This window comes from Chenopodium album, chromosome 15 (genome assembly GCF_948465745.1).
Source record: "Chenopodium album chromosome 15, dcCheAlbu1.1, whole genome shotgun sequence".
Classification (NCBI taxonomy): Eukaryota; Viridiplantae; Streptophyta; class Magnoliopsida; order Caryophyllales; family Amaranthaceae; genus Chenopodium; species Chenopodium album.
The window spans coordinates 11,818,481-11,844,805 of NC_137848.1; the positions used below are offsets into that span (position 1 = coordinate 11,818,481).

The following is a 26,325-nucleotide window of genomic DNA, read 5'->3' on the forward strand; positions in this document are numbered from 1 at the left end:
CTTTTAAAGTTGTACTTCAAGGAAATGTATATGTACCATGCTTATTGTCACCTAAAAAGAGCCATTGGCCTCTAAGTTCAGATGATGACTTAAACAAACTCATGTGTTATGCTAACAAGTTTGTAAGTTGTTTAGATTGTAGGTTTCATTAGGAAATACATAATATATCATTTCAAAATCATACACGCTTGAAGTTTTTATACAACACATTTAAATTTAGTATGATAATTTAATAACAAACCTCATAAACCTAAGGAAACAAATATATATAAACTCAAACAAGTATTCCATTGTATATAGGTCAAGCATAGCAGTAATCATCTCCCATCATCCAAAGGCACCAACTGCACAACTCTACTTTGGCTGATTGAAGAGTAGTTCATACTGTCATTGCCATAGCCATTGTTGAAATCGTGCGCCTCACCAAGCAGATATTCACTCTCCTCTTGGACTAGCACACTATTGTTTGACAACCATGGATGAGTACTTATACAGCTAATCCTTTCTAGCTCTCTTGCAACCTCCTTCATTGTTGGGCGATCCTCTCCTTTAAGTTTCAAGCACCTCCTTGCAAGATTAGCAACTTCCTTAAGCTGGTCGATTGTACCATCACTTACAATTTTTTCATCAAAAATCTCCAACAAACGATCTTCCTTAAATTTCCTAAGAAAGCATACAGCAAGGCTTCTCTCATTTTCAGGCTTAGCATAAGATATTGCCTTCTCTCTAGTTAGTAGCTCCGCAAGAACTACACCAAAGCTATAAACATCGCTCTTATCAGTGAGCTCACCAGTTTGCATGTACTCTGGATCAAGATAACCACATGTTCCTTGAACCATAGTTCCTAACTGCTCTTGATCTGCCGGTGCAAGCTTTGATGCTCCAAAATCAGCAACTTTTGCTATGCACTTATCATCCAAGAGTATGTTTGCAGACTTAATATCCCTATGAATTATCGGTATAGAAATTGTAGTATGCAAATAAGCCAAGACCTCAGCAACTTCTGCTGCAATTCTTAAGCGAACATCCCAAGTAAAAGAATACATTTTTCCGTCATCATGCAAATGATTATGCAATGTACCATTACTTATAAATTCATAAACGAGCAATGGTACCTCCGTCTCCAAGCAACAACCTAAGAGCTTTACCACATTCTTATTATTGATTTGTGACAATGCAACAACCTCGTTTATGAATTGTTCGACCTGTGTGGAATCTATACCTTGATGGACCTTTTGATGGCGACTATTTGATTGTTAGGTAGCATACCCTTGAAAACCATGCCAAAACCTCCGCGACCAATGATGCTATTTTCACTGTAATTATCAGTCGCCTCCTTTAGTTCTTCATCCGTGAACATGTTCACTGTATTGCCAATTGACACGTCTCGTCCTGAAACCTTTTGTTGTAGAATATGACCGGCATTTTGGTGAAAGCATTTCTCCCTTAGTTTTTGAATCTTCTTGTTTCCATGTTGCCAATGAAACCAAAAGATAACTAGCAAAGAAAAAAATGATGCCACCAGTAATAACCTAATTTAAACAATGTTAATAATAATTAAGGCCAAGAGTTAATGTATACAACAGATACAACTTTAAATTTTGTTTTATGTTCCTAGTTGGTAATTAATCTCTATTTTCTATAGGAAAGCATATATATATATATATATATATATATATATATATATATATATATATATATATATATATATATATATATATAAAATTTGTCAAAAAAACCTTTTAAATGCACAATTTTGCAGAAAAAAAATCTTTTAAAAGCTTTTTGGTAAAAAAAACTATCACGTTCATTTTTTTTTAAATTACTTATCTTCTTAAGCAAATTAAATTTACTCCGTATTATTTATGTAAACTCTTTCACTTTTTAAGCCACTAGGGTGGCCTACGCGCGCGATGCGGGCGAATGAGTTAACTTTTGTAGAGAAGTTGTATTGACGTGTATTTACACCTTTGGTTTGGGTGGTAGACCTGCTAGTTTTAATACATACTATTTGGTTTGTGTGCCTATGCGGTGACTTTGTAGAAGTATTAAAAAAAGCCACCAAAATCTTTTATGACAATTATTTTTTAAAACCCTCAAAAGTTTGACACTGTTATTTCCAAATAATTATTAAATAATATTTAATTGATTTGCATCCCTTCATATCTTAAACTTTTGTTAGTGTAGAACTCTTAATTGAACTCTTAATTGATTTGCATGATTCAATAATACCTAGTGTATTTTTTCTTCAAATAATTTTTTTTTTGAGCTTTGGTCATACGGAGTAATAATATATGAAATGTTCGTTTTAGCTAAAAACTTAATAATCTAAGTTCTTAATTGTTTTACGACCATCTAATATCTATATCTATATCTAATACTAAATCAATAACTACTTTGTTATATTTTTCCTCGTAAATTCTCTCCATAATTAATACTCCGTACCAGTCTAGGTTTTTTTTTTTTTTTTTTTTTTTTTTTTTTTTTTTTTTTTTTTTAAAAAAATTTCATCGATTTTCCTTGATTTTAGGATTTTTAAGTTCTTTACACCTCCTGATAACATTTGCTTAAATATCACTATTTTATATGAATCTCGTTTAAGAACCATAATGTTATTTATGTGTCATCAAACAATGTACAATTCACAAGCTAATAAATCTTAATAGTAGTGTTGCAATTAAAGGACGACAAAATTGTAAATAAGAAGAGAAACCACGAAGGAATAAAAATAAACAGTCTCTTAGTAATAAACAATCTCTTCGTAAATACAATTTTTTTTCTTTTTAAATAATAATAATAACAAAAGATGAAGTATAATTTTTATATTAAAAAAAAGGCATTAAAAGTTTTTTGTTAAAAAAAAAATTTTGAATTAATTAATGATATGTTTAATGAAAAAAAATACATTAAATATATTAATGAGGGTAAAAAGTAAATACACATTTTTATACATATTTTTGAGGGTATAGTTAGTAACACACTATTCGTAAGAGTTATCTTCTACTTTTTATAAGGTAGGGAAGTCTAAGTGATTACTCCGTATTAAATAAAACTAATAGAATATATAAATTAATTCCGGACTTCAATTACCAGCTTAAATTTTTGATTGAAGCCTAAAATCAGTTTATATACTCTAAAAAAAAAAAATACTCCGCATATATATAGTTAAAATGTGATATTAATGGTCAATGTCAACAACTTTGTTAGTTGGTGTTCAAATTGGCTATATACTTTGATAATATAGTAGAGAAAAATAATGGGTGGACAAATTAAGAAGACTTAGAATATAATTATACTCACCAATGATGATTTTAATTTCCAGTAATAGTTTCTTCCTGCTTGCTGAATTGCTATCAATGACAGTACACAGATTCTCCTTATCACCCTTGCCATAGTACCCCTTGGACATGTACAATAATAACTTCCAGGGATATTGACACAATACTCTTGTTTTCACATGAATTCAAGCTATTATTCGCGCATTCATCGATATCTGGATGTAACAAACCCATCAAAGAATTAGCTACAACAACATGATTTTCTATGTTTACAAGGGCCGGTGTAAAAAAAAACAAAGAGTATTACTAATAGAGTATATAATTCGATCACGAGCTTTAAGCATCAGCTTGGGGGTGAATGAGATTTGAACCCATGATATTTGTATTACACTAGCTCTGATACCATGTTAAGGATCAACTCAACCAAAAGTTTAAGTTGATGGTTATTAAAGCTCAGGATTGATTTGTATAATCATTTTGTCTGTTACCAAAAGTGAGAGTGTGATTAGTTGGATTACCTTGACAATCATGAAGGCAGGGGTTACCCTCAAAACCGAGGTTACACTTGCAGTGGTATCCCCATTGATATGAAGTGGCGTCGAAGCAGGTACTATTTCCTTTGCATAGGCAATTCTTTGCTGCTAGAGCGCTTTTGCAATCTTCTGTTCCAATAGACAATTATATACCATGGGTGTACGTAAAGTATCTAAATGCACGTCATCTTGTGCTAGTATAGAGTCAATAGAGAAGGGTGTTCCCTTCTCTTCTACATAATCTTTAGCCACCACAAATGCAACACTGCAAGGGTTGAAGTTTTGAACTTGGGTCTGGTTACGGACACTCGCAACTTGTAGCGTTATATTGGTTATCCCATTTGGAATAGATGCTTGGCAACAACCAATCCCGGAACACTCATTGCTTACATCTGTTTGATTTGTGCACACGGTCACACACCCGGTTTGAAACATATTTGTACTTTCTATCCGCATACCAGAGAAGAATGCCAATGTATCGCAACCAATGGCACCAGCAATGTTTCAGGTTGTTGAAAGTGAAAATCTTTTTATACGAAGACCTTCTCCAATGGTGAGACTCAAGTGAGTATTTTTAGGAGAGAGAGTATTTTTTGCAATGTATACCAATAAGTTGGTATCTAAACTTAGCAACTCCAAAAGAAAGTTGCTAAGTTTAGATACTCAACTTTGAGTCTCATTTGACAAAAAGTGTGGGCCCCTCGTCAATATTCTAATATATTTTGTAATTTATTTAAATTTTACCTTTTTTTTAATCTTACAATACTTGATAATAAAAAAGAAATGGATTTGGTGAGCCATAATTAAAAGTGACATTTGTATACTTTAGAGTCTCACCATTGGGAAATTAGGCTTCACATGAGTTGCTAAATTGAGAAGTGAGTATGGTATCACCACTGGAGGTAAAAAACAACTCATTTTGTATTTCAATACTCAAATTTGAGTCTCACCATTGGAGATGGTCTAATCCAAGAAGTATAATTACGGGTTTCTAAACCCTTTTCATCATAACAAACGTATGAAATATAGTTACGCACTCGAAACTCACCATCTACAGAGATCTTCTCTATCTCTATATTATCACCATAAGTCGGAACCACCAGGATATTACTAGTGTTGCAAGTGATATTGTAGTACAAGCCGTCTTCGGAATGATCATAGTGGCACTTATCACCTATACCGAAAGGATAGGGGATGGTAACGTCGCCACATTTTTCAGGACAACCAGGAAGGGCTACTTGGGAGTTTGTACCAGAACCAACTTCTACGCCGGTAGATTGCTGTGTTAGATGCAATATTGCTAAAACTATGGTTGTGTCAATAGTTAGCAAAGTATGGTGACGCCAACCAAAGTCTCCTATCAACATTTTTGTGCTTATATTTGGTTAGGAAATTACGTGTAAGTGTAATAATTTATAAATAACAAGAGCAATGAATTGGATGTAGGCGTTTACTAAGTCAAGGTCTCCTCTGAAAAAAAAAACTTAGTTCTAGAAGAGCTTTAATTATAATTTTTTAAATATCATTTATTAATCATTTATTAATCCTATATCATCATGGAAGTTGTTTTGGGTGTTTTTGTCCTTCGAGAGAGTTACAGCTCGAAGATTGGTCCGATGTACTCTGTACCTGCAAAACACGGAGACTGCAGTTGGTAGGAGCTCCGCCTCCGACGATCAAGTTAGAATGTGATGGAGAATGTAAAAAGTGCGGAAAGGTAAAGGTGAGATCTTCTCGGATTCCGAGATCAGGTGTTTTCTCTAATGTGAGAGAATGTAGGGTAGGTTGTAATAAAATGAATTAAGATGTCCCCAAAATGGGGAGAATCTCCCTATTTATAGGGTCATCGATAAATGTGCCCCCGATTAGGTCACTCTGACCTAATTCTGATGAGCTGCGCCGAATTACGGCTTTCTCGGGATTTAGGCCATGAAGGGCGCCTTTTCTCCTACATTCTGGGAACGCCACGTGTCAAATGGGGATAGATCCAGTTTGGGCTATTCCTGGGATGACACGTGTCGCCTACTGGTTGGTCCACGTGGCATGGGTAAAAATTACCCAAAATATATGCCCCTCACAGATGTGACGTGGCATGCCACGTGGCATTTGTGACACATGTCACTCTACCAATGGTTGAATGATTTTAACTGTGAAATTTCACTTTTCACATCCTTGGGAAATTACAGAGATGCCCCCTGTATTTACCCTTCTATAAATACAAGTTTTACCCCTCTCATTTTGTACGTTTCCCAAAAAAAGTCTAGAGAGAGAAAGTCAAACTTCTAGAGAGAGAGAGAGAGAGTTTGAGACCCACTTGTGTTATACACAAATAGTTCCCTTTTTCACCCGCCTGCACAGCTAGCTACATCCGCTTATGGTATCTACAAGCAGAATTACTCACAACTTACTTGCTTCAGCCGTTCAGCGCCTGACCCCCTTCACAGTCACACTCTAAGGTACCGTCTCTACCCCCTTCAGCTCATTCTTGTTTTTTCCGTTTGTATATTTACATTCAATAAATGGATTCATCGCCAACTGTAGGGAATATTTCAAGCATCCCACACTTGACCCTCACTGTGATCATACACTTAAGCATGGTGGCGTCCAAAGGGAAGGAAGCTAGAGTAAAAGAGTCGCCTACAAATTTTAAGAACATGTAAACCGTTCATAGGTCGAAGGTTACACCCCTTCACGATCCATGAGATCGCTAACTTCATAGTGGTCTGGAACCATGACCAACCATGACTGGATATTCGGGGATGAAGGTACAAATCCAACCTAAAAGAGATTGAACCTGCCCTAAAAATAGGCCTCTACTTTATTGTTCTCATATTCATGTGCGCTTTTTAACTAACATACAATCAATATATTAATCCTAAACCTGTTTAATCTATGTTGGTTGGATATTAATGCACAGACAAATCTATTATTGGAGATCACATGAATTAAAATCACATTAGCCTAAACAAGATTATTAATTATCTTATTAAGCGTGATTACAGATACAAATTTCCTTTAAACCTGCAAGAGAGGGCGTGATCAAGCAATAATAACAATAATGTATCAAGCAACATAATAATAACAACAACAATAATAATAATAATAATAATAATAATAATAATAATAATAATAATAATAATAATAATAATAATAATAATAATAATAATATTCTCAATCAAAGCATAATAATAACAAGATCCTAGGCATGATACTAATATGATTAATAACAAATCCTAGCATGTCACTAAGCAATAAAAGTCAAAGCTTTACCCTTAACATGATACTTACATGATAGAAGAAAATAAAAAGCAACCTAAACATGATGCTAAAAAGCAATAAAAACATCCTAATATGATACTAGGAATTAATATAGTATAAATATGCTTTTTATATCAAAATAATAATCAAGAAGTAATCTAATTACTTACTTTGATGCCTCGTATCTCTTTCTTTCACGTCTAGAGAGAAGACAACTTCGAGCTTGGCTAGGTGTGTCTAGAACTCGTGAATGCGGTATGGTGTTTGTAAAGGGCTAGGCTAGAAAGAGGGAGAAAGAACAAGCTATTGCTTAAGAGAGAGAAGAGAATTAAAATTATGGTTGATGAATGAATAAAAAACGAGAAAATACGACCCTAGTTATAAGGAAAAAGGTCCCGAAACGATTAGAAAAAGATCGAATTTAATTCGGAGTAAAACTGCTCCCATCACAGCGCGACAGGGTTCATCGCGACGCGACAGCTCCATCGCTTTGCGATGGTTCACGTGTTAACTCAAAGCCGTACATAGTTCTTAATCTAATAAAATTAGACTAACTAACATCCGTACTTATCTTTCAAAATTAGATTTAATTCTTAATACAACACTTGTTTTTTTCCAAATAAAACACTTGTTTTATTCCAAATAAAACTCTTATATTTTCCAAAGGATATAATTACTAATCCTAATCCCACTAGAATTCAAAATAACCTCCTAAATTATTCTAGAGGATTAAAATAAATCTTAATGATTTTAGGAATATTAATTAATGGGCCCTTCACTTGATCATTGGGCCATATAAAACCATTTCAGGCCCAATTTAATATTTTGGCCATAACTTCCTCATTATTCATCGGAATTGGGCTTATAATATATCATTGGAAAGGTCTTTTCGAGCCCAATCCAACTACACTATTATTGGACCCTCATCACGGACCAAACTAAACTGGACTGGAAATTTTCATAAATAGAGTAAGAAATGAAATATTTTCAAAAATAGAAAGAAGTATTTTTATTAAAACGACCGCATCACAAGACTTTCACATTTCACCTTGTTCGATAATCAAATGACGTGAAGGATATTCATCACTGGGTTTAGTTTTTGGGGAGACACATTTGGGGAGATGATTCCTTTGGCCCCTGAGGCGTGGCGCTTTGTGGAGAGGTCGATACCTCGCCACCAGACCTAGACGAGTCTTCTATCATCATTTTGTTTGCATGCGTGTTCTTTGATTGTTCCTTAATACTTGACAGTTCTCCCGCGAGGTGATGACGAGGATGGCGAGGGGCATGGACGCCTTTCGTTATCAGATCGTGAGGTTGAGTCACCGAGTTAGCTGTCGTCGTGCGAGCGACGGCATGGAGGTATTTCTCTTTGACTCTTATTTTATTTGTTTTACTTATTTTTCTTGTATTTGACTCGGCTTATTTTTCTTTTTCAGCCTGTTCCTCCATCACGCACTCATACGAGACCCGAGGACCAGAGAGAGAGATCTGGGTCTGGCTCGAGGTGTCGTCGTACTTCGATTGGGAACCAGGGCTTCCGAGCGGAGTCAGATCAGACGGTGGTAGTGGAGGGTTCCGGTTCTTCCTCCGAGGGTGCATCGAGGGGGCCGACTGGCCAGGGAGGCGCAACATTAGCTCCTTTCGTGGGTGGTGGGACGTACGAGGTTGGCTTGTTGTCGCAGCAGCCACAGCAACCTCAGCAGCCGGGACTTCAACAGGGTGAGCCAGGATAGGCTGGCCCTACTCTTTCGCTTTCGACCACTAATGATCCTAATGTTGGTGAGGGATTGACTCCTCGGTTGTGCAGTTCTTTGATACATTTGGAGTTCCTCCTCAGTTGCGTCCTTCGGCGCCATAGTTGTGTCTGTATTTTTTTTATTTTGACTTTGTAGAACTTTGCTTTATTTGACATTTATGCTAGACATATTGTATATATATCCTATGATTGCTATGTTATCTATCTTTTTACATTTTTATTTTTCATTTTATGTGCATATGAGTGTGTGCAAAATTGTGATTAACTTTTGCGCAAAAAATTTCGTCATTTTTTTTTTACTAATGAAGGGTATCCGACTTCCTCCCCCAAAAGAAAAAATGAAAAATAAAATGATTGAATTAATTAAAAATAAGCATAAAATTAATTAAACTTAAAATAATCAAAAGGGGATAAGTGTTTGGAGGAAGATTGCCAAAAATAAGTTTGGATAAGTGTAGGGAATATTTCAAGCATTACCCCAAACTTGAACCCCACTGTGATCATACACTTAAGTATGGTGGCGTACAAAGGGAAGGAAGCTAGAGCAAAAGAGTCGCAACAAGTTTTAGGAACTTGTAAACCGTTCACAAGGTGAAGATTACACCCTTTAACGATCCAGGAGATCGTCAACTCCAAAAGGTCTTGAACCAAATAGGTTTCGGGGATGAAGGTACAAATCCAACATAAAAGAGATTGAACCTGCCCTAAATAGGCCTCTACTTTATTCTTCTCGTATTCATGTGCGCTTTCTGACTAACACGCAAACAATAGGTTAACCCTAAACCTGTTTATCTATGTTGGTCGAATATTAATGCACAAACAAAACTATTATTGGCGATCACTTGAATTATAATCATATTAACCCTAAACAAGATTATTAATTATCTTATTAAGCGTGATTACAAGTACAAATTCCCTTTAAACCTGCATAAAAGGCGTGATCAAGCAATAACAATAAATAAGCATCAAGCAACATAATAACAAACATAATTGAAATAATCATGTTAACGCTAAATCATAATAATAGCAAGATCCTAGGCATGATACTAACAAGATTAATAACAAATCCTAGCATGTCACTAAGCATTAAAGATCAAAGCTTTAACCCTAACATGATACTAACATGATATTAGAAAAGAGAATAGGAAGCATTGCAGGAATCATAATTGATATAAGCAAATCACCCTAAATATCATACTAAGGAAAGCATCCTAACATGATACTAGGAACCAAAATAACAATCTAAGCATGATTTCTATATCATAGTATCAATTAAAAAATTAAAGTACTTACTTGGATGCCTCGTACCTCTTTCTAATGACAAAATACACGCGTTAGTAACTTCAAGGAAAATATAAAATCAAACAATCAAATTAAATAATTGAAATAGAGATTAGGGACCAAACCCTCAGAAATTATAACCTTTCACGTCTAGGGCGAAGGCAACTTCGAACTTGGCTAGATGTGTCTAAATCTCGCGAATGCGGAATTTTGTTAGAGAGAAGGTTTAGATTAAGAATAGAGAGAAAGAAAGCTTCTAGCTTTTAGAGAGAGAAAGATTATTGTAGATTGAGAATTGATGATGATTGTGAATGAATAAAAACGGAGGTTCAGGACCCTATTTATAAGAAAACAGTCCGGAAATAGGTAAAATTTGATAAGGAATAAAACTCCACGCTGTCGCTGCAAAACGACCTTGTCGCGTGGCGACAGCCTGGATTTCCACGCGCTTTCAACACGGAGTCCACATATGAATCAAAATTGATTTGTAAAGTCCGTATGAAAACTGAAATCGTATTTTCATGAAATAATATTTTATTCCAAATAAAACTTTATCAAAATATAATTATTAATTCTAATTCTATTAGGATTAAAGAGAACCTTCTAGAGAATTCTAGAAGACTATAATCAATTCTAATAACTTTAGGAATAACAATTAACATTGGGCCCTCCCCTAGATCATTGGGCCACATGTAAAGATCAAACCGGGCCCAGTTTAGTATTTTGGCCATAACTTCCTCATTATTCATCGGAATTAGGCTTATAATATATCGTTGGAAAACTCTTTGCAAGCCCTATCCAATTACACTATTATTGGACCCTTGTCATGGACCAAACTAAACTGGATTGGCTGTTTTCATAAAATAGAGTTGTTTTCGAAAACAGAAAAAAAGAATTTAATAAAAACTAACCGCAACACTTGACCTTTCACACTTTCACCTTATTTGATAATCAATCGACGCAAAAGGTATTCATCACTGGGTTTGGTTTTGGGGAGACACATTTGGGTGTCTACAATAAGGCTTTGAAAAGAATTAAAATCGTAAAGTCAAAGTACGAATCCAAGTCAAAGTCGGATAACATATGGTCAGTTAAGCGCGTTATTCTGACGCGGTGAAAATCAAACCATCGCGGCGCGACACGCCTGTCGCGGCGCGATGGTCTTATTTCTCCGAATTCTTTTGGGATTCGGTCTGCGTCAGGTACCGTTTATAAAAAGCCCCCAAATCTGTCGATTACGGCATAATTCGAGCAGATTAAAAAAATTAGCTTATTAATTTTCACTTAAAATAGCCATTTCTAAGACTTTTAGTGATTTTACTCGTGAGTGGTGCCGATCTTTGGCTGCTAAAGAGAGGAGAGAGCTTGACTTTTTCCACTTGGGGGTTTATATGTGTAGGGAATATTTCAAGCATCCTACACTTGAGCCCCACTGTGATCATACACTTAAGCATGGTGGCGTCCAAAGGGAAGGAAGCTAGAGTAAAAGAGTCGCCAACAAGTTTTGGGAACTTGTAAACCATTCACAGGGTGAAGGTTTCACCCCTTAACGATCTAGGAGATCGTTAACTCCAATAGGTCTGGAACCATGACTGGAAGTTCGGGGATGAAGGAACAAATCCAACCTAAAAGAGATTGAACCTGCCCTAATAATAAGCCTCTCCTTTATTCTTCTCGTATTCATGTGCGCTTTTTGACTAACATGCAATCAATAGATTAACCCTAAACCTGTTTAATCTATGTTGGTTGAATATTAATGCACAAACAAAACTATTATTGGCGATCACTTGAATTATAATCATATTATCCGAAACAAGATTATTAATTATCTTATTAAGCGTGATTACAAGTACAAATTCCCTTTAAACATGCATAAAAGGCGTGATTAAGCAATAACAAAAATAATATCAAGTAACATAACAACAATCATCATAATAATAATAATAATAATCTCAATCTCAAAGCAATAATAATATTAGCAAGATCCTAGGTGTAGACACCCAAATGTGTCTCCCCAAAACCAAACCCAGTGATGAATACCTTTTGCGTCGAATGATTATCGAATGAGGTGAAAGTGTGAAAGGTCAAGTGTTGCGGTTGGTTTTTATTAAATTCTTTCTTTTTGTTTTTGAAAACAACTCTATTTCATGAAAGCAGCCAATCCAGTTTAGTTTGGTCCATGAAAAGGGTCCAATAATAGTGTAGTTGGATGGGTCTTGCAAAGAGCTTTCCAACGATATATTATAGGCCCAATTTCGATGACTAATGAGGAAGTTATGGCCAAAATACTAAACTGGGCCCGGTTTGGTCTTTACATGCGGCCCAATGATCTAGGGGAGGGCCCAATATTAATTCCTAAAGTTATTAGAATTAATTATAGTGTTCTAGAATTCTCTAGAGGGTTCTCTTCAATCCTAACAGAATTAGAATTAATAATTATATTTTGATAAAGTTTTATTTGGAATAAAATATTATTTTATGAAAGATACGATTTCAGTTTTCATGCGGACTTTACAAATCGATTTTGATTCATATGTGGACTCCGTGTTTGAAAGCGTGTAGAAATCCAGGTTGTCGCCACGCGACAAACCCTGTCGCCTGGCGACAAGGTCGGTTTTGCAGCGACAGAGTGGAGTTTTATTCCTTATCAAATTCTACTTATTTCCGGACTGTTTTCTTATAAATAGGGTCCTGAACCTCCGTTTTCTACAATCATCAACAATCAACAATCAATTCACAATCATCTATTCTCTCTATGCTATAATCTCTCTAGCTCTTACAAAATTCCGCATTCACGAGATCTAGACACACCTAGCCGAGTTCGAAGTTGCCTTCGCCCTAGACGTGAAAGAAAGAGATACGAGGCATCCAAGTAAGTACTTTAATTGTTTAATTGATATTATGATATAGAAATCATGTTAAGATTGTTATTTTGGTTCCTAGTATCATGTTAGGATGCTTTCCTTAGTATGATATTTAGGGTGATTTGCTTATATCAATTATGATTTCTAGGATGCTTCCTATTCTCTTTTCTAATATCATGTTAGTATCATGTTAGGGGCTAAAGCTTTGATCTTTATTGTTTAGTGACATGCTAGGGTTTGTTATTAATCTTGTTAGTATCATGCCTAGGATCTTGCTATTATATTTAAGCTTTATTATTAACATGATTATGATTATAATTATGATGATTGTTATCATGTTGCTTGATATATATTATTGTTATTGCTTGATCGCGCCCTCTCTTGCAGGTTTAAAGGGAATTTGTACTTGTAATCACGCTTAATAAGATAATTAATAATCTTGTTTAGGGCTAATATGATTATAATTCAAGTGATCGTCAATAATAGTTTTATTTGTGCATTAAGTTCAACCAACATAGTTAAACAGGTTTAGGGTTAACTTATTGATTGAATGTTAGTCAGAAAGCGCACATGGATACGAGAAGAATAAATTAGAGGCCTATTATTAGGGCAGGTTCAATCTCTTTTAGGTTGGATTTGTACCTTCATCCCCGAACCCTATTTGGTTCAAGACCTTTTGGAGTTGACGATCTCATGGATCGTTAAGGGGTGTAATATTCACCTTGTGAACGGTTTACAAGTTCCTAAAACTTGGTTGCGACTCTTTTGCTCTAACTTCTTTCCCTTTGGACGCCACCATGCTTAAGTGTATGATCACAGTGGGGTTCAAGCTTGGGGTTAATGGCTTGAAATATTCCCTATAGTTTTTGGCGACTCCAATGGAGAGGATTTCTATTTTAATTCCTGAAATTTATTTCGGCAATAATTTAGAATGAGTGGATGTGACTCGAAAAGTTCTAAGTATTTCATGTGCGTAATTTTGATTAGCATTATTGTCATATGCATAAAAAAAGGTCCTCATTGGATAGACCATCCGAAATGAGTAAAAAACATAGGATTTTTACACGTAGGAAATTTGAGAAATATCTTTCACAACTAGAATTGAAATAACGCTGCAAAATCTGGAAAATTTTAAGAACGTAGATACCTGCTGAGGCATGTAGGAACTAGCGCCTAGAAAACAGGATTGTCGCCTATAAAGTGCTTTTTTCGCCTGGCGACAGTTCCGTCGCTTGGCGATAGGGGCACTTTTGCCGCGACAGTCCCTGTAGTCTGGCGCAAAGTTCTTCCAATACCGAGCCAGAACTCTGCCTTCTTGTTTTGACCATTTCTAGCACTGTTGGCCCGATTTTACTTCCTGATTGAGTTTTTCTCACTTTTATGAAACCCATATGTGTGTTCTACATATGGACATAACCCTCTGGGGGTTCACGCTCCATCTACCCAATCGAACGCTCCTGGCAACGACGGGTACATCCGAGTTTGTGAATCTACCAAACCATGGAAGCAAGTTTTTTTAACTTGTGGGGTCCCATCCACTTGCGCCAACCCTTCCAAAGATAAGGCTTCCGCGTGGTGCATCCGGACTCATAACCATGGACCCTCTTTGACTAACCCATATCCCGAAATTTAGAGAACTAGAGCCATGGTTAGGTTGCAAACTCATTGCATCATGTTGTGACTACTTGACTATTTGTGCATTCTTTGCTTGTGCATACTTTGTATGTGCTAACCGTTTGTTTGACTTGTGTTTAAGTCTAAATAAACCAATTAATGACTAAAAAGGACTTTGTCTAATTAATGAATGAATTAATTAATTTGACTAATTAAAGACTAATGAATTAATTAATCTGACTTAGTACGACTTTAGGTATGTCCCCTTAGAGTAAAATTACTGGAAACACTCCCAGATTAATGTTCCAGAAATGGCGCAGGAGTTTGGGCTGTGGCGCCGCAGTTTATTTCTTGTCGCCTGGCGACAGTTTTGTCGTCTGGCGACAAGCTTTAAATTGTGGCGATAATTCTGTTGTTCCGGCGACAGTCCAGATTCTTACTCGAGTCATCACGACGAGTTTAATTAACAGTCTGCTAATCAGTTTAATCAATTTGTTAAGTCCTTAATTGAGTCTAGGCACCTAGTCCCATGGTCATTCACAAGAGTCAAAGCATGTCACTTGCACTCACCTATAAAACATACACTTAACATGTATGTCACACCTTGATCATGTGTAGAGTGTCTTAAATGCGTGTTTTCCGTCATTTTTTTAGGGGGGTAAGTCGGATATTAATCCTCCAATTAAACCACTTGTTTGAACCCATTCCCAAAAATATACACCCTATTTTTGTTTTTAACCTATAAAATCAAAATCAATCTGAGTCAAGTCATTAAAACAAATATGGTTTAATCTACAGCGCGTGGTTAAGAAAGGAAGGGCGTTTAATCAAGGATAACACTTTCGTTCAAGTCTCACTTTTTGATAAGCCAATCAATAGAAGAAGGAAAGCTAAGAAGACAATGGCAAGTCAGGAAGAAGTCAACGAACTCAGGGGACAGGTAGCTAACATGGCTGAAATGTTGAAGAGTCTGACTCTTCAATCAATGACCCTGCAAGACAACAACAGATGGAGCTCATCCAGGAAAGCTTGAGCAGATTATCTAATGACTATAGATTGCAAGTCATTAGCTCACAAGGGGTCTCGGTGGACAAGGATCTTCTTCCGCAGAAGTTCAATGCCAACGACATCCCGAAATTCAAAGCAATGGATAATCCTTATTTTCATTTAAGAGCTTTTGAAACTGTAATGAATATTAAAGGAATAGACAAAAAAGCTTTTCATTCTGTATTTTCTCTATCTTTAGAAACCGTTAGTCAGCAATGGTATTTCTCTCTTGATAAAGAGAAAACCTCCAGTTGGGAGTCAATTGTAAACGCTTTCATTGATAGATATAAATGCAATATTCAAGTTGAAACTGATCATAGGGAACTTGAAATACTCAAGCAGAAAGAGAATGAAGGCTTTACTTCTTTCTTTAATAAATGGAGGGAAACTTCTGCAAAGATGGTCGAGGTGCCTGGTGAGAAAGAATTTGTGAGAATGTTTATCAAGAACCTCAAAGAAAAATATTCTAAGCATCTCAAATACCAAAATAACTTGCACACCTTTAAGGCCGTCTATGACATTGGTATCAATATTGAAGACGACCTAGCTAAACAGAAAGCTGCTAACAGTACCTCTAGTAGTGGCTGGAAAGGCAAGAAGAACGACAATCCTTCTTCTTCCAAAACCACCCACTCAAATAATGTTAGCACCTTTAATTTGAGTGAAGTCCTCGCCATGAATAATCAAGGACAAAAGAAACCACTTAAGAGGAACTTTACTCCCATTGGTATGAGTTATGACACCGCATTTGATCGCTTACATGCAAAAGGTTTTATAACTCCCATAGGACCGTTCGGGGACCCACCTGTTGAGAAGAGAACGACTAGCTGGAACCCTAATGCACATTGCAAATATCATCAGGGTAGGGGCCATCTCACAGAAAATTGTTGGGAGCTAAAGGAAGCCTTCCAAGATTTAATTGATAACAACAAACTTCCATTACCCCCTGAAAGCAAGAAGCCAAGTATCAATAGCGCACCACTGTCGGATTCCTTGGCTATTTCTGATGAGGAAAATCAGGTTGACCCCTCAAACCTCATCAAACCTGTCGAAGCTATTGAAGAAGAGGAGGAAATCTTCGAAGATGCTGAGGATCATTTTCCTTGTGGACAAGAACCTGCGACAAAACAAGAAGTGTGTATCCTTATTCAGGTTGTGTTGGAAGTAAGAGAATTATTACGCGAGGCCATGGAGGTGGTAAAGGAACGAAATGAACTACTCAAAAATAGACCTCTTCCTAAAGAGAAGAAATCATTCTCCCTCCAAGTAATTGACACACCCAAAAGGAGCAATAGGCCATACACTCTAATTGGAACTTCTTATGCAAACATGTTCAAAATGCTCTCCAAGAATGGTAAAATTCAACCTCTCGAACCGAGACCATTTGAATCACTAAAAAGGACAGATAGGTACTACTGTCCATATCATCAATCGGCAGGACATACTATAGAAAATTATTTCAAGTTCAAAGACTTGGTCCAAAGATTGATTAATAACAAGAAGATAGTTCAAATCCCACAAGAACGAGATGCTACCATTAATGGGGTTTGGGATAGTGATGATGAGGATGTCTACCTTTAGGACGTCGAAGAAACTCCACTCTCGACAATATACCCAGTAGGTGACATTTGGAATGAAGAGGATTCACCTATAGATGTCTTCAAAAGATCCGGGAGAATGCATTACTACACAATCTATTCCCACTACTCAACAAGTTCCCATACCAATCATAGAAGACAACGATGTTGTCAAACAATTAAAAAAGACTAAGGTCGAAATGAACGTATGGAAACTTCTAGCTGCATCCCGAGAACATAGAATCACAGTCATGGATGCCTTAGCTAAAGTAGGGATAGAATCGGACACTACTCCTGAGGGGTTGGCTAATTTCCTCACGAGTGATCTCCCAAGTCCTACTAATTTGATCACTTTTTCCGACAAAGATCTACCGCCGGAAGGTGACAAACACAACAAAGCTCTTAACCTCACAGTAATTTGCAAGAGAATGAACGTCCCCATGACTCTTGTAGATAATGGATCGGCAATTAACGTTTGCCCACTTAGAACTGCGAGGATGTTGGGGATAAGGGATGAAGATTTATCTCCATCAACACAAGGGATAAGAGCTTACGATAACTCACGTCGCCAAGCATTAGGCACAATTACCATGAACATAACGACGGGAGTAATTGAGCATGCCACCACATTCCAAGTGGTAGATATTAAGGCTTCGTTCAACTTACTGTTGGGACGCCCTTAGCTTCATGACCTCAAGGCCATCCCTTCATCTCTTCACCAACAAGAGAAAGCCATAGTTGGAGGAGTACCAATTACAATCGATGCTTCACCCATGAGGATCAAAACAGTAGAAAATCCATTAATCAATGTGGAGCACGATGAGAATGACGAAGATCTGTGGGGCTTTAATGAAGAGGTCTCCTTGATCGAGGAAGATGAAAGGACCCCTCTTCGCTACGACCTCCACTCAAACATGATAACCAATGCTATCCTGAGAAAACAAGGACACTTCCCTGGAATGACCCTAGGAAAGAAGAAAGGGATAGCAAACCAGATGGGACTACCTGGCCTCCCTAAATTAGATACTTTCGGACTTGGTTTCGAACCGACTCTCGAAGATCTAAAGCGAGCCCAGGAAAAATCAAAAGCACGTAGAAATGCTCGCGCACAAAAGAAAGCAATCCCAATGGATCAATACCCTCTTACCTTAAATGGATAATTCATAAGAGAGGGAGAAGATTATTCATGTTACCAATTTTCAGAACCCTTCGTTGTAAATGGCATAAGACAACCTGGGTTCGAAATATTTCTGGATTGTTGCTTTCTAGATGAGATTCCAACTCCCATACATAAAGAAAAAGCACCCCCATGCTTTGACTTTAACGTCATGGGACTTCTCTTTGGGCAAGAAAAGAATGAGCCAAGATATATAGAGGATAACTCTTCACTCATTCAAACAGTCCTACAAAGCGAGAACTTTGATCCCTCCAAGCTCATCACTCCAGCAGAGGATTTAGTGCGAGGATGGCGCAAGACAGTAAAAGTGACTACTGCAAACGGAAAGAAGATCTCAATAACTACAGGACAAGGGCCAATGTTCGAAGAATCGTCTGAGTCAAAGTCTTCCCCTATCGAGTCCTCTAAGTCTCTAGTTGTAGCACCTCCCTCTAATTCTTTTATTTTATCATCTACTCCTATGATATTTAGCAATCAAGTCCCAACGGACATTTCTTTATTCGATGTAATGATTTCTGAGTTTAATAATATGTCTTCTTCCCCTTATTCCTCGTGTTTCTCTTTAGCTCCAGATGATGAGTATTGCTTAACTAACGATGAAAATGACAAAGAAATCATTAAAGCAATGGAAACACTTGAAAATAAAACACCAATAATTGAGGACACTGAAACGGTTGATATCTCAAAAGATCCAACCATTAAAAGAGAAGTTAAAATCGGACTCACGCTAAACAAAGATGAAAGAACCGATTTAATTAATCTACTTAAAGAATTCATCGATGTATTCGCTTGGTCATATGAAGATATGCCAGACATTAATAGAGAAATAGCTCAACGCACTATACCACTAATCCCAGGAATGAAACCTGTAAAACAAAAGTTGCGTCGAATGAAACCCGAAGTAGCTCTTAAAATAAAAGAAGAAGTACAAAAGCAAATAACTGCAGGTTTTATTAGGGTATCCAAATACCCCGAATGGGTTGCAAATGTAGTCCCAGTTCCAAAAAAGGATGGTAGGGTTCGAATGTGTGTCAACTATCGAGATCTAAATAAGGCAAGTCCGAAGGACGACTTCCCTTTACCACACATCGATATTTTGGTAGATAATACAGCGAATCACGCACTTCTCTCATTTATGGACGGATACGCAGGATACAACCAAATCCTTATGGCCGAAGAAGACATGGAGAAGACAACATTCATAACACCTTGGGGTACTTACTGTTACACGGTAATGCCATTCGGGTTGAAAAACGCGGGTGCCACTTACCAACGAGCAGCAACTGCCCTACTCCATGACATGATGCACAAAGAAGTCGAAGTATACGTGGACGACATGATTGTGAAATCTAGAGATCGTCAAGGACATCAAGAGGCCTTAAGAAAATTCTTCGAGAGGCTAAGAAAATACAACATGAGGTTGAATCCATCCAAGTGTACTTTTGGAGTAACCTTATGCAAACTCTTGGGATACGTCATAAGCTCTAGAGGAATAGAGATAGACCCAACCAAGATCAAAGCAATCATGTCAATGCCACCGCCCAAAACCGAGAAGCAGATTCGAGGATTTATTGGCCGGTTGCAATATATAAGTAGGTTCATATCTAAGTTAACAACAATATGTGAACCAATATTCAAGAAGCTTAAGAAAAATGTGCCAGTAATATGGGACTACGAGTGTCAAAAAGCCTTTGAGAAGATCAAAGCCTATCTCGCCAATCCTCCCGTATTAGCCCCAACGCTTCCAGGAATTCCTCTAAGGCTGTACTTAACAGTCACCAAAGAAACAATGGGAGTTATGCTCGTACAAGAGGTAGAAGGAAAAGAAAACGCCATCTACTACCTAAGCAAAAAGATGCTCGAATATGAAGCACGCTATACACCACTTGAGAAATTGTGCCTCGCATTGGTGTGGGCCACAACCAAGTTAAGACATTACATGCTTGTTCACACAGTCTTTGTAGTGTCACGAATGGATCCTCTCAGGTACTTATTCGAGAAATACACGCTTAACGGACGCATCTCAAGGTGGATAGTCAACCTAGCCCAGTTTGATGTAAGGTTCATGCCTCAAAAGGCTATTAAAGGATTTGTAGTCTCAGACTTCTTAGCGGACTTTCCAATAGAAGATTCGACACCAATACATGATAATGAATTTCCAGATGAAGACTTAATGGTCACGGAAGATGATACTTGGACTTTGTACTTTGATGGAGCCTCAAACCAAAAGGGATGTGGCGTAGGAGTCCTATTAGTATCACCTAAAGAAGAGCATGTTCCAATCTCAATAAAGTTAGATTTCGACGTTACCAACAATGCTGCAGAGTACGAAGCATGCGTGGTAGGCCTCGAAACAGCTTTAGCATTGGGTGTAAAGAAACTTCGAATATTCGGAGATTCTTCCTTGATCATCAACCAAATATCCAAAAGATGGAAAGTAAGGAGCGAAAGCTTAGCCCCTTACCAAACCTATTTGGAAACTCTCACCGATCAATTGGAAAAGGTGGAATATACATATCTACCTAGAGAAGAAAACCAATTTGCCGATGCCTTGGCAAGACTAGACTCAATGGTTAGGATTCCTAAGGAAATTGAGCAAATGCCTCTAACGATAGAGAAAAGACACAAACCAGCATATATTCAAGCTATAGAGGATGATGAAACAATCCAAGAAGAAGAAGAAGAAGAAGAACCATGGTATACTGACATACTCAATTATGTCACCAAAGGAGAATACCCTCCTCATGCTGACAAAAGAGCAAAACGAGCTTTGAGACTTTTGGCTTACCAATACGTACTCATAAATGATGTGTTACACAAAAGGGTACCTAAAGGTCGAGCCCTATTATGTGTAGGCAAGAAGGACGCTCAAAGAACTATGAGAATAGTCCACGAAGGAGTATGTGGAACACATGTTAATGGCAAAATGCTAGTCCAAAAGATAATGCGAGAAGGATATTATTGGACTACCATGAATAGGGATTGTCATCAATATGTAAAAAGATGCCCTAAGTGCCAAATTTATGCAAACTTGCAGCATATTCCTCCATCTCTCCTCTACACCTACACCTCACCATGGCCATTCTAAACATGGGGAATCGATATAATTGGAAAAATCACACCTCCTGGAACAGGAGGTCACGAATACATCTTGGTAGCAATCGATTACTTAAAAAAGTGGGTAGAAGCACAATCATATGCTAAACTCACTGCAAAACATGTAGCACTCTTTATAGAAAGGAACATAATTTGTCGATATGGAGTCCCACATGAGATGATAACTGACAATGGAACTCACTTTCAAGCTGAATGTGAAGAATTGCTACAAAAGTATGGTATTCAACATCACCATTCTTCCCCTTACAGACCTCAAGCAAATGGAGCAGTTGAAGCAGCTAATAAAAATTTAAAGACTATCATCGAGAAAATGATAGAAAATTACAAGGATTGGCCTGACAAACTCCATTTTGCACTTTGGGGTTATCGCACATCAATTCGAACGTCAACAGGAAACACGCCATTCGCCTTAGTCTATGGAATGGATGTCGTACACCCTGTAGAACTAGAAATACCTTCTCTACGCATTGCGTTAAAAAGTAAACTTGATGAAGTTGAATGGACTAGAGCACGGTATGAAGAATTAATTCTACTTGATGAAAAACGATTAGAAGCTCTACATCATTCCCAATGCTACCAAACTCGTATGGCTAGACACTTCAACAAGAAGGTCAAGACAAGAAACATCAAGGTTGGAGACTTGGTACTAAAAGCACTAAAGAAGAATGTGTTGGATCCAAGAGGCAAATTCAGGCCCAATTGGTCCGGACCATACACTGTCAAAACAATCCTGTCAGGAGGGGCAGCTCAGTTAACCGACATGGACGGCAATGAATTCTCAAACATGGCCAATCTTGACCAACTTAAGAAGTACTACCCATAATTACTTGAGTAGGACACTCAAGAGAGCTACGTTTGGCCTAATTCCTTAAGAAAGGATACGTAGGCAACCCTTTAAAGGGCGTGGCCACTTTAATTATCAAGCATTTCGCGTCCCAGCATCGGAAAAAAAAAATTGTCGCCAGACAACAAGCGTGTCGCCAGGCGACAAGGCAAAAAGTTTGGCGACAGACTCGTATGAGCGACGCCAATTTTCTGCGTATATTTGGACAACTTTGGTGCATTCTGGAAATTTTTTCGACTTCCGTACTTGAAGAAATTTTTCGGAAAAAATATTTTAAGTTGCTTTAAATGAACAAATGTAAAGTTAATTTAATTAAAAAGCTGAAATTGCATTAATAAGTAAAAGAATTACATCATTGATGGAATTTAAATAAAGCTTAAAAGATTAAAATTAACTTAACATGTCTAATAAATCTAAGGAAAAGCAATATTCTAATCTTTCTTTTCTTTCTTCATCCTTTTCCAATTTTCGTCAGAGGCTTCTTCTTCATCCATCACTTTTTCTAAGAGACATCCATTAGAGGCTCTACATTCGATTTTAGTATGGATAGTCTCTCCCACAGCTAAAACTCCATGCTTCTTCTCTACCCAAACCTTCTTTTCTAAAGAGTCCACCTTTCTTTTCCCTTTGTCGTTTTTAGCACTCTTCTTTTTAGGCGTCACAGGAGTCTTAAACTCAACTCTTTCACCTAGGCGTTCCTTCGTAGGCATTTTCTTATCACCAAGGCGAGTCTTCACATTGGTCTTCTCTATTTTGGTTCGGTCCTTTTGAGAGCTACCTGTCAACCACCGCTTCACATCATTGGACAAAGAAGGTGGAGCCTTTAGGGTAATCACTTTCCATAAAGGCCTAGCACACCAATACCCGTCAAATCGTTCAACTTCCTGTGAAACCGGGAATTCATAAGGGCGACGAAGATCTCCCGTAGGAATGGTTTGAGCAATCCCATATTGCCTCTATACTCTGCAGGGATAATAAAAGGTCAATTTTGACAAACTAGGAAGACGGCAAAAGGGTTGAGTATTACAACCAATCATTTTTTCAAGCTTCCACCAGGGAATGACCCATTTAATGGAGAAGTCACAACAGGTAAACACTTTGCTCCATTCATGGCGACCCATCTTCAAGGAGAAACGCTTCTTTCGTCGAACAAAGCAATTGCGGGGGTATATTTGTCAGGGTATATTTGTCAATATTATCAGGAGGACTAATCAATTCTAGTCTCTCCATGAGCCACATCTGTAAAAACCAATGCACATAATCAGTATTGCTATACAAAAATATATTTTTAATTTCTGTAATTAAGAATATTATTTTTCTACCTATAATAAAATTGGAGAGCCTCGAAGAGGTGCTTCTGGATTCTTTTTCAATTCATTAAGACTAAGCATAGTCTCTCCAACGATTAATGGCATTAGATTTCTCCCAGATTCAATTTGTTCTAGCACAGATATTATAATTGCTTGACCATCATTATTTTTACCATTAGTAAGAAAATAATGGCTAAGCATGCAAAAGAGGAAAGTTCTTCTCCTATAGACATGAAAAGATTCGGAGTGTGGTCTATCAAAATAAAAACGTGCAAATTATTTTAAATCAACATTATTACCATGCACTATGTTTTTTAGATCTTTACCCCTAAGGTCAAGGAAACGCTCATAATCTTTGTAATAATACTCACTCACCGAAGGCATTACCACAAGATTTAATGGAGGAAAGCCTCGAATGACACCAAACTCTTCTGGTAAAGGGCAAATTTCATCATAGCCTAATCTAAAACAATGAGTATTAGGATCCCAATATTCTAAGGCGGTATGAATGAAGTCTATATCAAGATCTTCCCCCTTTATGCCATAAATACCCCGCATATGAAAAAAGTCGAGTTCTTTTCTCTCCTTAGCAGTTAAAGAACGACACCACTCACGAGTGAAATCACAAAAACTTTTTTTAATTAAAGCCATGATTAATTTTTTGAGTTAATCTGTTCGAATTATACTGAAATCGGCAGATTTGGGGGCTATTTATAAACAATTTTTTGGCAGATTTCGAATTCTGTAAGGATGTGGAAAACCAAGTTTGTCGCTAAACGACAAGTTTGTCGCCTGACGACAACGTCTGTCGCTTGGCGACAAAGCCCGTCGCCTGGCGACAAAAGGATACGCGTGGCGACAACGCGTCTGAGCAAGCGACAATTACGCGCTATGCAACCCGCGTTTTTCTGACTTCGATTCGACTTTGATTTTGCACATTACATCCTGTCATTCAATACCCTCATACAAATCCATTCCATATTGCCTTTTTTTCTTTTTGATTAAATTGAGCTTAGGCTTATTTTTAGTCGACACCATTTTATTTTTCATTTTTTCTTTTGGGGGAGAGAGTCGGATACCCTCCATTGATAATAAAAATGACGGAAAATTTTGCGCAAAAATTAAGTCACAAATGCACACACTCACATGCACATAAAATGAAAAATAAAATGCAAAGATAAATTAAAACAGGCTTAATATAAAAGGTTTGTATATACAATATGAGTCATATAATACGAAAGACAAAGTCCTATGAAGTCAAAAATAAGTACAGGTACAAACTATGGCGCTGGAGGCCGTAGATGATGAGGTACGCCCATTATATCAAAGAACGCTGTAGTCCGGGGAGTATGCTCCTCACCATCTCCTGACCCGTCAGTCGGCGGAAACCTTAGCTCAGGGCCAATCCACCCAGGCTCACCAATCGACAACGGCTGAGGCTGCAAGGGCTGCTGCGACGACGAGCCGACCTTGTACGTCCCACCACCCATCGAAGGAGCCGATGTCGTACCTCCTTGGCCCGTCGGCCCAGCAAAGACATCCTCAGGTGAAGAAGCCGAGCCCTCGGTCGGAGCAGCCTCAGACCGGCCACCTCGGCCGCTATCAGAAGTGCGGCGACGCCTTGATCCAGATCTACTCGGCTCTCTCCTAGCCTCGGGTCTCGACCGAGTACGGGGTGAAGGAATAGGCTGTCCCTACAAAGGTAAATCAAGTCAGACACTAAGGAAAGAATATAATGAAAAAGAAAGATAAGAGAGATACCTCCTCAACGTCGTTCCTCCGACAGGTAGCTCGGTCTCGTAACCTCACGAGCTGGGAGTGCCAGGAGACGACTGACTCGCGCAGTCACGCATCAACGCCTCGTGAAACATATGTTGAGGCGGGCAAGCGGGGACGACGAAAACATCCGAGGAGTGCTGAATAGCTACCCTCTCGCCAAGATACACTGTAGCGTCATACGTCCCCTGAAAGTAACGACGCTCGGCAGTATACTGCATGGCCAACGCAGGTATAACCAAATCAGCCCATGGTCGGTATACCACGTTAGGCTCCTACAAAACAGCTATGTAAGATTAATGCACTCAAAAAAGTAATATCAAAAACACAAATGTTCATGAGAACATACCGAGAGAATCAGATCTCGAATGCGTGCAGTCTCGACCTGGCCAGCACAACCTCCCCAACCAGCGCCGACGGGAAGCTCGCGAGGTGAAGGTCTCACCAGTGCAAGCGAGGGGAAGTACTCGTAGAACCAAATCTACATAGATAAGGAAAAGTCCGCAAATGCTTGCACAAGTCTAGAGCTAATTTCAAAGGATGGAAATATACCTCTACGACCCTCTAGAAACTGGAAAGTGCGACCTCTCCAAACAAGGCCCTATGACGGCAGGAACGTCGTAGGCCCAGAAGAAAGTCAGCATAGGTCAAGCTGGCCCAGTCATATGTCCCGACCAGAGAAAGGTCGCGAACAACTCTTAGGTAGTAGAGAAGTACTCGACTACCCTTGTCAGGAGAAAAGGTCCCTGACAACAAAATAAGAACAAAGATGTGCACCCGTTGCTCGCGAGTGGTCGCATCATCCTCAAAAGCCGCTACTAGGGTAGAACGGCGGATGCACCGGGAACTAAGCTGTCCCGACTGAGCCTCGGCACGGGCCCGAACAACAA

General features: G+C 38.0%; 1 pseudogene; it reads right to left on the reverse strand.

Annotated features, from left to right (window-relative positions):
• Positions 1-317: 317 nt before the first annotated feature.
• Positions 318-5,178, reverse strand: LOC145580815 (wall-associated receptor kinase 1-like; annotated as a pseudogene).
• Between the last annotated feature and the right edge of the window lie 21,147 nt (positions 5,179-26,325).